Below are 16,553 nucleotides of genomic sequence, written 5' to 3'. Positions count from 1 at the left end.
CCTTACAGGGTTAAAAAGAAAGATTCCTACTTTCATTGCTACCTGCTTGCTGGCTAGCCAGCTAGCCAGCCCTGTGGGCCTTGCTGCTGCTGCAGCCAAAAAACAAAAGGTGGTGCTGCTGCTGATTCTGCTGCTTCTGCTTCTGCTTGTGTCTGGCCCCTGTTGGAGCGTCCAGGCACAGGACTTCTGCTGCTGCTGACTAAATGGCCTCCTTAATTGGATCATTTGAGTAGCCAGCACACCTGTGCAGGTAGGGCATGACATGATAGGCAGCTGCCTTGATAGCGGGTGGGTGCTGAATGTTCCTAATTGACAAAATAAGATTAATGCTTATGAAGAAATATAAAATCTCATCCCTTCCCCAATATCGCGCCACACCCCTACCCCTTAATTCCCTGGTTGAACGTGATGGACATATGTCTTTTTTCGACCGTACTAACTATGTAACTATGTAACATAACATGGGGGGGGGGGGGGGGGTCTCCTGGCTGTTCACACAGGTGTGTCATTGCTGTACATTGACCATGCATTGCTTCTGTGGTATTGCAAAGGCAAAGACAAATGCTTCCAGCCATCCATTGCACTAATGGATTGGTCATCAGCTGGCTGTCTATGTCCCGCATCAATATAGACCAAAGTACAGAGGGTTAGGCTATGCTATTGTGCACCTACCTGATGCATCAGAAGGTGCGAGGCCCTTGCTAAATTCTGTGCACAGACTTTGAGATCTATGCTTTAGACTGTATCTAAACCTGCTCCAACATGGACTGACATTCTGGCCTACTTTCAGCCGATGCGACTTGTCTGTCGCTGAACAGTCGCTTTTTATGTATTCAGCACCTATGTATAATGTTGTAAAAATGCTCTAGAAGCTAAAGTCGCAGAAATGTCACACATATTTGGCCTGCAACTTTCTGTGCGACAAATTCAGACAGGAAAAATCAGTATAAATCCTTAGAAAATTATCCCCCAGTGTCTCCATCTGCTGGCGGTATTGAATAAGCATTGCTGCACTGATGGGGTATGCATTAGACGAAAAAAAAGAAGAAAAAGAAGAATAATACGCCCAGAAAAGAGGCGAAAAGGAGAAAAACGTAAAAAAACGTGAAAAAAAAGTAAGAGGAAGAGAAGGGAAAAAAAGGTGGAAATGGGTTTAAAAGTGATTTCGGCGGAGAAATATATATATATATATATATATATATATATATATATATATATATGCGCACACACACACATAGATATAAACGTATTCTCCGTTGAGATATTGCAGCCGCTGCTGTGTCCAGGCCCAGGAGCCTTAGCACTGTGCTGTGATGTCACTCAATACCACTGACATCACTAGGTGTAAACAACATCTCTCCTTTGCTGTGTATGTGACTATGGAGCTGTTTGGTGATGTCGTCTATTACGGCCTTCATAGAAGCAACAGGAGATTGTTGCATCCATCTTGAACCCTCAGAACTACAGTGCTATGATGTCACTCACTTCCACAGGCCTTGCAGAGTGTAAACAACAACAACCCAGCTTTGTTGTGTATGTAACCATAGGGATTTGTGATGTCACCTAGAACCTTCACAGCAGCGACAGCTTTATGAGGAGCATCAGCACTGCTCTGCCTGAGCAGAACCATCACCGCCATAGGTTGTCAAATAACCCGGATTTAACCCACACAGGTAAGTCCAATGGGGTGCAGGCATGTCCTCTATGCTTACAGCTTCCCGTGGGTGTTGGTTTGATACCGTTTGGGGACAGCCAAGGAGGCATCTGCAGGCAACAAAGGTAGGTGTGTGCTTGTGTGTGTGTTTCCTATGCAGATCCTAAGCCCAGTGTCACATGCAAGTAGGAGGAGTAAGAAGGGTTCCTGGCAAATCCAGGTTATGGATTGCATTTAAAAAGGCCCCGTGGGAGTGCAATGGGCCCCTGTCTTGCTGCTTAGCAATAATGGTATGGGTTTAGGTTCTGCTGTGTGTACTGGTGGTTGACTGCCCCCCAGCCCAGAGTGTGCATGGAAAATTGTCTGGCAGCCTCCCTGACAGCAAGCAGTGATAGTGCCCATGAAGGGGACCTTGTTGGGCCCGCCCCTTTCACGGTTATCGCTTCTCGGCCTTTTGGCTAAGATCACGTGTGGATTTCTGTGCGTGGTTTGGGTTGAAAGGAGTGGTGATCGGGGCCCTCTTTACGGGGGGCCCTGGATTGTTGCTGAGCTGCGATCGTGGGTTTTACCTGCAAAAATGAGCGAGAAGGCGCGTGGACTTGAGGACACGGTGCGGATCTACGTTCCTGGCGAGCACCGGGGGACGATCGGACTTGACCAAATCGTTGTGGAGATTCTTCGCAAGCTTGATTACCTACAGGTATGGAATGTATTGGCTATACAGGATTTTCCTAGGCAAGGAATTTATGATATTACTTTTTGTGGTTCTGAGATTTGCCAGAAAGTCTACATGGATCTTGAAGAAATGAAGAGGAAAAGTGAGCCTGCTATAATGAAGAAGATTAAAGTGGAACCTTTATTTATGAATACAACAAAGGTAGTAATTGTCCACATGTATAATCCTAAGGTTTCTGATGAAATGGTTACAAACTTTTTGTTCCGGTATTGCGAGGAAGTGAAATTTATAGGAAGACTTAAGAACAAGTTTGGGTACTTTAATTGTAAGAGAAAGTTTATTGTAAAATTTAAAAAAGATGAAGGAATGCAAGATGGAAGGAAGAGCATACCACAGGTGTTTTCTATCGGAGGAGAGAGAGGTTTCTGCTTTTATGAAGGCCAGTTGCAATATTGTAGAAAGTGCCATGCCTATGGCCATGTGCAGGATTATTGCCCTGAGAAAGGTGAATGTTGCAGAAATTGTGGGAAAACTGGTCATGAAGCAAGTATCTGTACAGAGAAGAAGACATGTGATATCTGTGGAAGTGAGGAACATTTGGCAAGAGGCTGTGATATGTGGTATAAAAAGAAGAGAAGTTATGCTGATGCAGCTGGGAATAGAGGAGAACAAAGAGAAAAAGGGGGAGGGAGGTTTGTTCCTGGAGTTGGTGAGAGTGTGAGTGTGAGTGTTAATGTGGCACAGGTGGCTGAGGAAAGTTCTGTGATAGTGGAGCACATTAGCACTCAGGAGAGGTCAGGGGAGGAGGGTGTTTCCACTGCTGTGACTGGTGAGGAGACAGGTGTGGGAGGTGAATTTACCTTGGTGAAAAAGAAAAAAGCAAAAAAAGTGAAAGTGGTGGAGAAAATTGAGACAGTGTATGGTGATGTTCTTTCTAGTGAAGAGGCTATGGATGATATTGAATGTCCAAACCCAATTGTGGGGGAGGAGGAGGGAATGGAAGTTGTTGGGTCATCTCAGAGATCTCTAACACCTGGTCAGAGAGTTTCTCGCAGTAAGGAAGAAGAGGAGGAGGAAGATGAGGATGTGCAGGTTGTGAATAAAAGGTGTAAGACAGGGAGCTGGTCTGAGGATCAGGAAGCCCTTGTTCTTGGTAGTGATAATGAAATAGACAGGGACTCTAACATAGGGTCGCCTGATTGTTTTGCAAGTTTACATAGGAAAGTTGAAGGCCAAAATGTTAATTTCTAAGTTAAGATGGATTTTAAAGCATTTGGTTTTCTTTTCCTAGTTATTATGACTTTGGTTGTAACAACTATTAATGTAAGAAGTATTGAGTCTGAAATTAGGAGAGCTGCAATTTTTGATATTCTTGAGAATGTTAGAAGTGATGTGATATGTTTACAGGAGTGTGCAATAAAGTCAGCACCTTATGCAAATGAGTGGAAGTGTGGGCAGTCCTTCTGGTCCACATGTGCAGAAAACAAAAATGAAGGTGTGGGGATTTTATTGCAAAACAGGGACATTAAAGTTTTAAATTGCCAAATTTTAGTACCTGGTCGTTGTATGGTTTTAAATTTTGAGGTTTTGGGCCAGAGGATGAGAATTTTTAATGTGTATGCTCCAGCAGAAAAACAAGCACGTTTGTCTTTTTTAGAGTCCCTTAAGTTTTTTATCCCTGGTCGTGAAGATACTATTATTGTTGGCGATTTTAACTGCATTAGATCCGTCAATGATCGTGAGAGCTCTGCTGAGGTTAGAACTGATATTACTTCCAATGTTTTAAATCAAATTATTCAAGACTTGCATTTTACTGATGTTGGACTGATGGTTAGCACTGATGAAAGATATACATACATATCAGATAGTGGCCGCTGTAAATCCCGGATCGATTACATCCTGGTCTCTGATGGGATTAAGGTGGTCCGGTGCAATCAAATGATGTCAACTTTCTCAGACCACAAGATGGTGTCGGCTGAGATAAGTGTCACAGAGTCCCTTCATTTTGGGAGGGGGCTCTGGAAATTAAATGTAAGTCTATTGGAAGATGAGGAAGTAATGGCTGGTTTTAATCATGTGTTTTTATCCTGTGTTTCTAAACAACCTGATTTTAGTAATGTCTTAGTGTGGTGGGAATGGGCTAAAGGAGAGTTTTCTAATTTCTTTAAGATGTTTTGCATAAAGAGAGCACAGGAGAAGAGGAGGAGTGATGAAAGGCTTGTATCCCGGTTAGAGACTCTCTATAAGTTTAAACGTGTTGGTGTGGAGGTGGAGGATGAGATTGTTAAGGTGAAGGGGGAGGTGAAAAAAAGGTTGTTGGAAAAGGGAAGGAATATTGTATATAAGTCTAAAGTGCAGCACCTAGAAGAAAATGAGCAGTGTACACGGTATTTCTTTAAAAAATGTTTTAATGCTAAAGGTGTTTTTAAATCTGTTTTTACCCCTACGGGGGAAGTTTCTGGAGAGGAGATGGTGAAGGAGATTGGCAGATTTTATGAGACACTCTTTAGTAATAAGAGCAGAGCCAGTGAGACGGAGATGAATGATTATTGTAATATTTTGGAGAATAATGTTCCTGTTGAAAAAGTAGATTTTTTGATTGATGATGTTAGTGAAGGGGAGATCAAGCAGGCCCTGGATAAGATGGCCAAAGGGAAGACACCAGGCTGTGATGGTCTCCCCGCTGAGTTTTATTCCGCGTTCTGGAATATTTTAAGTAAAGAGTTTACACGGGTGGTGCAATATGTTTTTAACTCAGGTGTTTTAGCTGAATCTATGAAGAAAGGGGTCATAACATTAATTCATAAAAAAGGTGATGGCAGAGATCTTAAAAATTGGAGACCTATAACTTTATTAAATTGTGACTACAAGATAATTGCTAAGATTGTGGCTAATAGACTGAGTGATGTAGTGGACCACCTTGTGGGAGAATACCAAGTTTGTGCAGTACCGAAAAGAAAAATAACAGATAATTTATTGCTTTTAAGAGACTCTATTTATTACAGTAACTTTAACAAGAATGCACTGTTTGTTGAGTCCATAGATTTCGAAAAGGCTTATGATAAGGTTGCACATGATTTTATGTTCATTGCTTTAAAACACTTAGGTATTCCAGAAAAGTTATTATCTGTTATTATGAGTTTTTATCATGGGGTGACAAGTCAGATTTTAGTAAATGGGCATGTGGGGCCTGCTTTTAATGTCTTGTCTGGAGTCAGACAGGGATGCCCACTCTCCCCAATTCTGTTTATATGCGTTATAGAGGGCCTGTTGAAGAATGTGCAGAAAGATAAATGTGTGAGTGGTGTTTTTATTCCAGGTAGTGATGGTAGTAAGTTAAAGGTTTTAAGTTATATGGACGATGTGGTTTTTACTTGTACATCCCAAGCAGATCTCAACAGAGTAAATTTGCATGTGAGGATTTTTTGTTGTGTGGCTGGGATGAATGTGAACTGGGGGAAGTGCCAATTATGCAGTTTTGGGAACCAAGAGAATATAGTAGTGGATGGTGTTAAGGAAAAAGAAGACATTGAAGTGCTAGGAGTGATATTTGATAAAGACCTCAAAGGAAAGAAAAGTTATGAGACTTTGGACAGTAAAATTGAGAAAAAGCTATCCTTCTGGAGGTTAAGGAACTTGTCACTTAAAGGGAAAGTTCTTATCATTAAGTCTGTAATCCTACCGCTTCTCTTGTATACGGCTATGGTGCTTCCTCCAGGGAAGTTATGGACTAGGAGAGTCACAAGGAAGCTTTTTGTGTTCTTCTGGGGGTCTAAGATGGAGAAAATGAGAAGAGAAGAAGTGATGAAGAGTATGAATTTGGGCGGATATAACTTTCCAAACATTGATCTGTTTTTAAAGGTGCACTATTTTCTTTTAATTTTTAAATTGATACAGTGCAATAATAGGGCGGCAGACATGAGTAAATACCTTGCAGGATGGTTGTTTTCCAAATGGGGCTGGTGTGAGAGGGATTTGAGGAGACCCATAGCACATGTGATACCTACCTTCTATGTGCTCCTCAGGTCTTTCAATGATCAATTTGGTTTGAGCTCTTTAGGTGAAACTGATAAAAAGAAAATAGAACAAGAAATAAGGAAAAATGAGAGATTATATGAAGTACCATTCTGCACTAATGCTCAGTCTGTGAAGATTTGGACGTTTTTTAAAGTTATTGGACTATCAAACAGACAAAAAGACGTTAGTTGGATGTCCTTTCATGGCTGCCTCCCAACCCGATCTTTTTTAAATGGAAGAGGTTTGAGAATAAGTGACAGATGCCCAAGAGAGGGTTGTGGAGGTAGAGAAGACTTAGTGCACCTTTATTGGGACTGTTTTTATGCAAAAGAATTTTTTATGTTTTTAAAGAAGTTTTTAATCCAACTCACTGGATATAACAGTTTTTCTTTTGAGAAAGTTTTTATTGGTCAAGATCTTAGTAAAAAGGAAGATACACGTACTAATTGGATTCTTTTTTCTGTTTTTAAAGAGGTTTTATGGGACTCACGCAATTTGCTTGTTTTTAAAAATGTTGTTATTTCTCCGAGGGAATTGAAAAGATTGTTTTTAGGAAGGATTTTTACTATCTTTCTACTGGACAAAAAGAGAATTGGTGAAGAAGAAGCGGAGAAAATCTGGATGCATACACGATGTAAAATTTATAAGAAGTACGTAAAGGAGAAAGCTGTAAGTTTTTGACCAATTTCTGTGATTGTTTTTGACATGTTTTTTTGTTTTGTTGTTTGGTCACTTTTTCGGTTCCCTTAGTTAGTTTTTTCCGTATGATGTTTTTTCAGATATTGTTTTAAGTGACGAGTCTTGGTAGGTGACCTGATGATCGTCCAAACAATAGTCTGTAACTGAGGGAAAAAAAAAGAGAAAAAAAAATAGAAAAAAAAAAAAAAAAAAAAAAAAAAAAAAATCTGTTCTTATCAGTTTAATATCTGATACGTCCCCTATCTGGGGACCATATATTAAATGGATTTTTGAGAACGGGGGCCGATTTCGAAGCTTGCTTCCGTCGCCCTATGCATTGACCCGATATGGCAGTATCTTCGGGTACAGTGCACCACCCCCTTACAGGGTTAAAAAGAAAGATTCCTACTTTCATTGCTACCTGCTTGCTGGCTAGCCAGCTAGCCAGCCCTGTGGGCCTTGCTGCTGCTGCAGCCAAAAAACAAAAGGTGGTGCTGCTGCTGCTTCTGCTGCTTCTGCTTCTGCTTGTGTCTGGCCCCTGTTGGAGCGTCCAGGCACAGTACTTCTGCTGCTGCTGACTAAATGGCCTCCTTAATTGGATCATTTGAGTAGCCAGCACACCTGTGCAGGTAGGGCATGACATGATAGGCAGCTGCCTTGATAGCGGGTGGGTGCTGAATGTTCCTAATTGACAAAATAAGATTAATGCTTATGAAGAAATATAAAATCTCATCCCTTCCCCAATATCGCGCCACACCCCTACCCCTTAATTCCCTGGTTGAACGTGATGGACATATGTCTTTTTTCGACCGTACTAACTATGTAACTATGTAACATAACATGGGGGGGGGGGGGGTCTCCTGGCTGTTCACACAGGTGTGTCATTGCTGTACATTGACCATGCATTGCTTCTGTGGTATTGCAAAGGCAAAGACAAATGCTTCCAGCCATCCATTGCACTAATGGATTGGTCATCAGCTGGCTGTCTATGTCCCGCATCAATATAGACCAAAGTACAGAGGGTTAGGCTATGCTATTGTGCACCTACCTGATGCATCAGAAGGTGCGAGGCCCTTGCTAAATTCTGTGCACAGACTTTGAGATCTATGCTTTAGACTGTATCTAAACCTGCTCCAACATGGACTGACATTCTGGCCTACTTTCAGCCGATGCGACTTGTCTGTCGCTGAACAGTCGCTTTTTATGTATTCAGCACCTATGTATAATGTTGTAAAAATGCTCTAGAAGCTAAAGTCGCAGAAATGTCACACATATTTGGCCTGCAACTTTCTGTGCGACAAATTCAGACAGGAAAAATCAGTATAAATCCTTAGAAAATTATCCCCCAGTGTCTCCATCTGCTGGCGGTATTGAATAAGCATTGCTGCACTGATGGGGTATGCATTAGACGAAAAAAAAGAAGAAAAAGAAGAATAATACGCCCAGAAAAGAGGCGAAAAGGAGAAAAACGTAAAAAAAAATGAAAAAAAAGTAAGAGGAAGAGAAGGGAAAAAAAGGTGGAAATGGGTTTAAAAGTGATTTCGGCGGAGAAATATATATATATATATATATATATATATATATATATATATATATGCGCACACACACACATAGATATAAACGTATTCTCCGTTGAGATATTGCAGCCGCTGCTGTGTCCAGGCCCAGGAGCCTTAGCACTGTGCTGTGATGTCACTCAATACCACTGACATCACTAGGTGTAAACAACATCTCTCCTTTGCTGTGTATGTGACTATGGAGCTGTTTGGTGATGTCGTCTATTACGGCCTTCATAGAAGCAACAGGAGATTGTTGCATCCATCTTGAACCCTCAGAACTACAGTGCTATGATGTCACTCACTTCCACAGGCCTTGCAGAGTGTAAACAACAACAACCCAGCTTTGTTGTGTATGTAACCATAGGGATTTGTGATGTCACCTAGAACCTTCACAGCAGCGACAGCTTTATGAGGAGCATCAGCACTGCTCTGCCTGAGCAGAACCATCACCGCCATAGGTTGTCAAATAACCCGGATTTAACCCACACAGGTAAGTCCAATGGGGTGCAGGCATGTCCTCTATGCTTACAGCTTCCCGTGGGTGTTGGTTTGATACCGTTTGGGGACAGCCAAGGAGGCATCTGCAGGCAACAAAGGTAGGTGTGTGCTTGTGTGTGTGTTTCCTATGCAGATCCTAAGCCCAGTGTCACATGCAAGTAGGAGGAGTAAGAAGGGTTCCTGGCAAATCCGGGTTATGGATTGCATTTAAAAAGGCCCCGTGGGAGTGCAATGGGCCCCTGTCTTGCTGCTTAGCAATAATGGTATGGGTTTAGGTTCTGCTGTGTGTACTGGTGGTTGACTGCCCCCCAGCCCAGAGTGTGCATGGAAAATTGTCTGGCAGCCTCCCTGACAGCAAGCAGTGATAGTGCCCATGAAGGGGACCTTGTTGGGCCCGCCCCTTTCACGGTTATCGCTTCTCGGCCTTTTGGCTAAGATCAAGTGTAGTATCTGTTCTTATCAGTTTAATATCTGATACGTCCCCTGTCTGGGGACCATATATTAAATGGATTTTTGAGAACGGGGGCCGATTTCGAAGCTTGCTTCCGTCGCCCTATGCATTGACCCGATATGGCAGTATCTTCGGGTACAGTGCACCACCCCCTTACAGGGTTAAAAAGAAAGATTCCTACTTTCATTGCTACCTGCTTGCTGGCTAGCCAGCTAGCCAGCCCTGTGGGCCTTGCTGCTGCTGCAGCCAAAAAACAAAAGGTGGTGCTGCTGCTGCTTCTGCTGCTTCTGCTTCTGCTTGTGTCTGGCCCCTGTTGGAGCGTCCAGGCACAGGACTTCTGCTGCTGCTGACTAAATGGCCTCCTTAATTGGATCATTTGAGTAGCCAGCACACCTGTGCAGGTAGGGCATGACATGATAGGCAGCTGCCTTGATAGCGGGTGGGTGCTGAATGTTCCTAATTGACAAAATAAGATTAATGCTTATGAAGAAATATAAAATCTCATCCCTTCCCCAATATCGCGCCACACCCCTACCCCTTAATTCCCTGGTTGAACGTGATGGACATATGTCTTTTTTCGACCGTACTAACTATGTAACTATGTAACATAACATGGGGGGGGGGGGGGTGGGGTCTCCTGGCTGTTCACACAGGTGTGTCATTGCTGTACATTGACCATGCATTGCTTCTGTGGTATTGCAAAGGCAAAGACAAATGCTTCCAGCCATCCATTGCACTAATGGATTGGTCATCAGCTGGCTGTCTATGTCCCGCATCAATATAGACCAAAGTACAGAGGGTTAGGCTATGCTATTGTGCACCTACCTGATGCATCAGAAGGTGCGAGGCCCTTGCTAAATTCTGTGCACAGACTTTGAGATCTATGCTTTAGACTGTATCTAAACCTGCTCCAACATGGACTGACATTCTGGCCTACTTTCAGCCGATGCGACTTGTCTGTCGCTGAACAGTCGCTTTTTATGTATTCAGCACCTATGTATAATGTTGTAAAAATGCTCTAGAAGCTAAAGTCGCAGAAATGTCACACATATTTGGCCTGCAACTTTCTGTGCGACAAATTCAGACAGGAAAAATCAGTATAAATCCTTAGAAAATTATCCCCCAGTGTCTCCATCTGCTGGCGGTATTGAATAAGCATTGCTGCACTGATGGGGTATGCATTAGACGAAAAAAAAGAAGAAAAAGAAGAATAATACGCCCAGAAAAGAGGCGAAAAGGAGAAAAACGTAAAAAAACGTGAAAAAAAAGTAAGAGGAAGAGAAGGGAAAAAAAGGTGGAAATGGGTTTAAAAGTGATTTCGGCGGAGAAATATATATATATATATATATATATATATATATATATATGCGCACACACACACATAGATATAAACGTATTCTCCGTTGAGATATTGCAGCCGCTGCTGTGTCCAGGCCCAGGAGCCTTAGCACTGTGCTGTGATGTCACTCAATACCACTGACATCACTAGGTGTAAACAACATCTCTCCTTTGCTGTGTATGTGACTATGGAGCTGTTTGGTGATGTCGTCTATTACGGCCTTCATAGAAGCAACAGGAGATTGTTGCATCCATCTTGAACCCTCAGAACTACAGTGCTATGATGTCACTCACTTCCACAGGCCTTGCAGAGTGTAAACAACAACAACCCAGCTTTGTTGTGTATGTAACCAAAGGGATTTGTGATGTCACCTAGAACCTTCACAGCAGCGACAGCTTTATGAGGAGCATCAGCACTGCTCTGCCTGAGCAGAACCATCACCGCCATAGGTTGTCAAATAACCCGGATTTAACCCACACAGGTAAGTCCAATGGGGTGCAGGCATGTCCTCTATGCTTACAGCTTCCCGTGGGTGTTGGTTTGATACCGTTTGGGGACAGCCAAGGAGGCATCTGCAGGCAACAAAGGTAGGTGTGTGCTTGTGTGTGTGTTTCCTATGCAGATCCTAAGCCCAGTGTCACATGCAAGTAGGAGGAGTAAGAAGGGTTCCTGGCAAATCCGGGTTATGGATTGCATTTAAAAAGGCCCCGTGGGAGTGCAATGGGCCCCTGTCTTGCTGCTTAGCAATAATGGTATGGGTTTAGGTTCTGCTGTGTGTACTGTTGGTTGACTGCCCCCCAGCCCAGAGTGTGCATGGAAAATTGTCTGGCAGCCTCCCTGACAGCAAGCAGTGATAGTGCCCATGAAGGGGACCTTGTTGGGCCCGCCCCTTTCACGGTTATCGCTTCTCGGCCTTTTGGCTAAGATCTTGTATCTTGTCAAGGGGCTCTGAGTTCGTCGAACCTTCGGCCTTGAGGCATCGGCGGTTTTTTAGCCGTCTTAAGCCTCATGCTGCTATAGGAGGAGGACTTACAAAGAACGGGAAGGCGATCCCCCATGGCGACCCTTAGGTTTGCTGCGCATACTGAAACTCGGATTAAGAACACCTTCCGTATTGAAGTGGATGAGGAGAAAAAGGAGAAGATGACTTTGGAATTTTTTGTCAAGAGAATTATGCTGGATTTATTGCACATTCAGAGAGAAGATGTGTTTTGCCTAAAAGACCCAGGTAAAGGACTTTTCATTCTTACCTTGACTTCCGCATCTGCATGTGACCATATGTTTGAGAAAGTTCGGGAGCTTGCCAATGAGGAGGATATGAAAGGACTTGTTTTCATTGCTCTATATTCTAATGGCGATGTTCCACTGGTGGTTACTATGCACGATCCATACGTGGATATAAGAGACATTGTCTTATTTTTAAACCAATATTGTGCGGAAGTCAAATACTCTCATAAAATAATGAATGCAATGGACTTTTGGACTGGAAAGCATAAGTTTGCTGTTAAGTTCAGAGAAGATGTGAGAGGAATTGGAGGTCTGTGTCGCCCACCTGCAAATTTTTTAATTGGGCGTAAACGTGGCTATTTATTCTACCCTGGGATGCCGTATTATTGCAGGAAATGCCATGAATATGGTCATACACAAGAATCTTGCAAAGAGGAAGTGGTTATTTGCAAAAGATGTGGCCAAAAAGGCCACACCACTTTGGACTGTCAAAATGAGATTCTGTGTAATGTGTGTAAGCGGAAAGGACATGCTTTTAAGGATTGTCCTCAACGCTCCTGGGCCAATATTGTGGCTACGTCGGCTGGTCCCTCGATGAGGAAGAGCTCCATGGATGCTGTGCCTGTGCCTAAGACCCACACCCTGAAAGTGATGCCTGAGTCTTCTGCTACCGGAATTCCTGTGATACCTGCTGTGGCTCATGTCTCCAAAAGCATTGTGTCCCCGGGGAAGGTCGTGGGACCTGAGATAGAAGTGAGGGGTTCTCCTCTCATGGAAGTTGAGGGTCCTGGACCGCCCAGAAGGGATACAGAGGAGATGGATGTAGAAGAACGGCGAAAGAGGAAAAGCAGAGACCGGAAAGAGGAAAAGGGCCTTAACATCAAAAGGAGTGGTCGAGTTAGTGCGGACGAGGGGAACGTGGAGATTGTCTGCCAAAAGGTTATAACAGCATCCGACCCTGTTAATATTGAGGAATTTGTGTCACCACCTACAGATTGGGGTTCTTTGTCTGAGGATAATGAATGACCCAGGAGCTACCAAGTGTTAATATCTCCTCCTTCAATGTGAGGAGTTTGAAGAGCCCAGAGAGGAGGGCTGCTTTATTTTCTTTCTTGTCTTCTTTGCCTACAGACATTTTATTTTTACAGGAATGTGCCATTGATTATGATATCAATTATTCATCTTTGAGATCTGAATGGACTCTTGGCCCGTCTGTGTGGTCAGGGGATAATGAGAGGAAAGTGACTGGTGTTGGCATACTGTTCAAGAGCAGTGAGTATAAAGTTACCTCCTTCACAGACATTGTACCCGGTAGAGCCCTGCTCGTTCATATTATTTATAATGACATGAATATGAGACTTTTAAATGTATATGCCTCTCCAGATAAGGATGAAAGATCTGATTTATTAGAGAAAATTCAGTTTTATTTACCGGGTTCATCCCCGCTTATCATCGCTGGTGATTTTAATTGTATAATGGCAGGAGAGGAGCGGGCTGGAGGATCTGAACAAAGGAAAGATAAGACTGAAAAACAACTAAAGGATTTTATAGTTGATTTTAATTTAAAAGATTTGTGGAGAACCTCTTTCCCTAATGACCCTGGGTATACCTGGGAGAATAGCCTTTATATGTCAAGGATTGATTATATTTTTGCTTCTGGATTTGCATTTTATGGGAATATGCAATTGACTTCTACCTTTTTTTCAGATCATAAGATTTTATCTGCTACATGTAAGTTTGATGGGGTTTGCAGAGCCAAAGGAGTCTGGCGTCTGAATGTCTCTTTGCTTGAAGATGAAGAAATTAAATGTAATTTTATCTATCTTTTTAAAAAATTGCAGAACTCAAGGACTAATTTTAATTCTCTTTTAGCATGGTGGGAATTCTGCAAGGTAAAATTTAAAGAGTATTTTATTAAGATGGGTGTTAAAAAAACAAAAGAGAAATTGAAATGGTATAGAGATCTTAACACAAAACTACAAACCTATTATCAACTCAAAGAGCTGGGTGTATATGTAGATGATCTGATTTTAAGTGTTAAAAGTGATATTCAGAAGGCTATAACTAACAAAGGGAAAGAAATAATTTTTAACTCCAAAGTTGAATGTAAAGAGAAGGATGAAAAGTGTACAAGATTCTTTTTTAAAAAGGTAATGGAAACAAAAAAGTTAATGATTAACATTGAGGATGAAACTACTAATGTAGGAATGTTATCCAAAGCTAAATCCTTTTATCAAGATCTGTTTAATGAGAAACCCATTGATATATCTGCTGCTAATTTTCTCCTAAGCACTTTAGTTTGTGGTTTAAGTAAGGAGGACCAAGATGCACTTTGCACAGAAGTAAGATGCCAAGAATTAGAAATTGCTGCTAAAAGTTTATCCACAGGTAAAACACCAGGTTCTGATGGACTTCCTGTAGAGTTTTATAAAACCTTTTGGGAGATTTTTAAAGATGATTTGCTTAATATTTTTAAGGAGGCTTTTAATTCTGATGTTCTACCTTTATCTTGGAGGAGTGGTATAGTGTCTCTGATCCCCAAAAAGGGGGATAGGAACAGCTTAGAAAATTGGAGACCAATTACGCTTCTTAATGTTGATTATAAGATTATGTCAAAAATTTTTGTTAACAGAATGAAGCCGTTTTTGTACAAGGTCATCCATGTGGATCAGGTATGTGGTGTCCCAGGAAGGAGTGTAGCTGAACCTTTAAATGCTATTAGGGACGTCATATGGTATCAGCAAGAGCGGAATCAAAATCTAGCCATTCTATCTCTAGATTTTCATAAAGCGTTCGATAGAGTATCACATTGTTTTTTATGGATGGTTTTACAACGCATGGGTTTTCCTAACATATTTATTAAGCAAATTGCTCTCTTATATAAAGGTTCTTTTAGCAGGATTTTAATAAATGGTTTCCTTACAGATTTTATTAATTTATCATCAGGGGTAAAGCAAGGCTGCCCTCTGTCTCCTATACTGTTTATATGTGCAATAGAACCTCTGTTAAACTTAATAAGGAATGATAAAATAATAAAAGGAGTGCCAGTTCCTGGAGGTAATAATGCCACCCTTAAAGTGTGTGGCTATATGGATGATATTAATGTTTTTTGTGAAAGTGCCTTCTCTTTACAAAGAGTTGTTGATGTTACTGATTTCTTTTGTAAAGCTTCTGCTTTTAAACTTAATTTATCTAAATGTGACTGTTTTTATATAGGTAAATGGGAAAACGTGCAAATACCAAACCTAAAATTACAGTCAGAAAAAATAAAAATCCTTGGAGTCATCTTTGATAAAAATAACAATGGTGAGGAAAGTTGGCTAATGGTAAAAGAAAAGGTAAAGAAAAAGGTAGACTTTTGGTCCCTTAGGAAATTATCCTTAGAAGGTAAAATTTTGGTGATTAAGGCTATGCTAATACCCATTATGCTCTATTTAAATATGATTTATCCTCCTAATGAACTTATGTCTAGGCAACTTCAGAGGATTCTCTTTGAGTTTCTATGGAGTTCTAAAGCAGAAAAATTAAAAAGAGATACTATGTATAAGTCACAAAAAAATGGAGGAAAACAGGTTCCCTGTATTAGAAAATTTTTATACTTAAGGTTTTTTAGTTGGTGTTTTAGGGGACTTTTTATGAAAAGTGTATGGTCCTGTTTTTTAAAGTACTCTGCGGGACATATTTTTAGAAAAAGAGAATGGGTGTTTTTATCATTATCTTCTCCTGTACTTTTAACTCCGCCTAAACATTATGCCATCTTAGAAAAAATTATACGTATGTATAACCTTAAAGACTTTGACTTGTTAACCTTGAGGGATGCTCGCAAGATAGAAGTACAGTTAAATTTGCAAGAAGAAATATGTATGGTCTCTAATTTTTCTTATAATAGGTGTGTACAAATATGGAAAAAGGTAAACGAGCCATATCTTTTTAATGAGCACAAGGATTTAGCATGGATGATTATCCATGAGTGTCTTCCGGTAAGATTTTTCCAATATAGAAGAGGTCTAAATGCTGTATGTGTCTGTCCCCGGGATAATTGCAATATAGATGAAACTGTTTTGCACCTTTTCTGGAATTGTTATTTTGCACAAAAGGTTTTTAGACTAATTGGTTCTTTATTGAAATTCCTAACAGGTCTAAAAGTTTTAAATCATGAAGTTGTTTTATATGGCAAAAGTGATGGAGTTACAAAAGAAAAAGAGAGAATTTTGTGGATTTTTATCAACTGTACAAAAAATGTATTATGGAAAGTTCGTAATATCCTTGTCTTCAAAAGAGATTTTATTTGTGAAAAAGAATGTTTGAAGATGATATACAGTGAAGTTTACTTGTACTATTTAATTGATAAAAAGAGATATGGGCAGAAAAAAGCATTAGCTATATGGAATTTACATTTATGGAAAACAGTATTTGATGTATTGTAAACATTTTTTGTGATGTATTTAAGTTTT

The 16,553-nt window shown here is 41.0% G+C and overlaps 1 non-coding gene and 1 pseudogene across 1 annotated transcript; both read left to right on the top strand.

Moving 5' to 3' along the window:
• The first annotated feature begins 7,233 nt into the window (after positions 1–7,233).
• Positions 7,234–7,404, top strand: LOC130322195 (U2 spliceosomal RNA; annotated as a pseudogene).
• A 2,089-nt stretch (positions 7,405–9,493) lies between these two features.
• LOC130322159 (U2 spliceosomal RNA) lies at positions 9,494–9,684 on the top strand. Its single transcript, XR_008867741.1, has one exon. It is a non-coding gene; the product is annotated as a U2 spliceosomal RNA (small nuclear RNA).
• Positions 9,685–16,553: the final 6,869 nt, after the last annotated feature.

The sequence above is a fragment of the Hyla sarda genome, unplaced genomic scaffold, assembly GCF_029499605.1.
Source record: "Hyla sarda isolate aHylSar1 unplaced genomic scaffold, aHylSar1.hap1 scaffold_231, whole genome shotgun sequence".
NCBI lineage: Eukaryota > Metazoa > Chordata > Amphibia > Anura > Hylidae > Hyla > Hyla sarda.
This window is presented reverse-complemented; position numbering and strand designations above follow the sequence as displayed.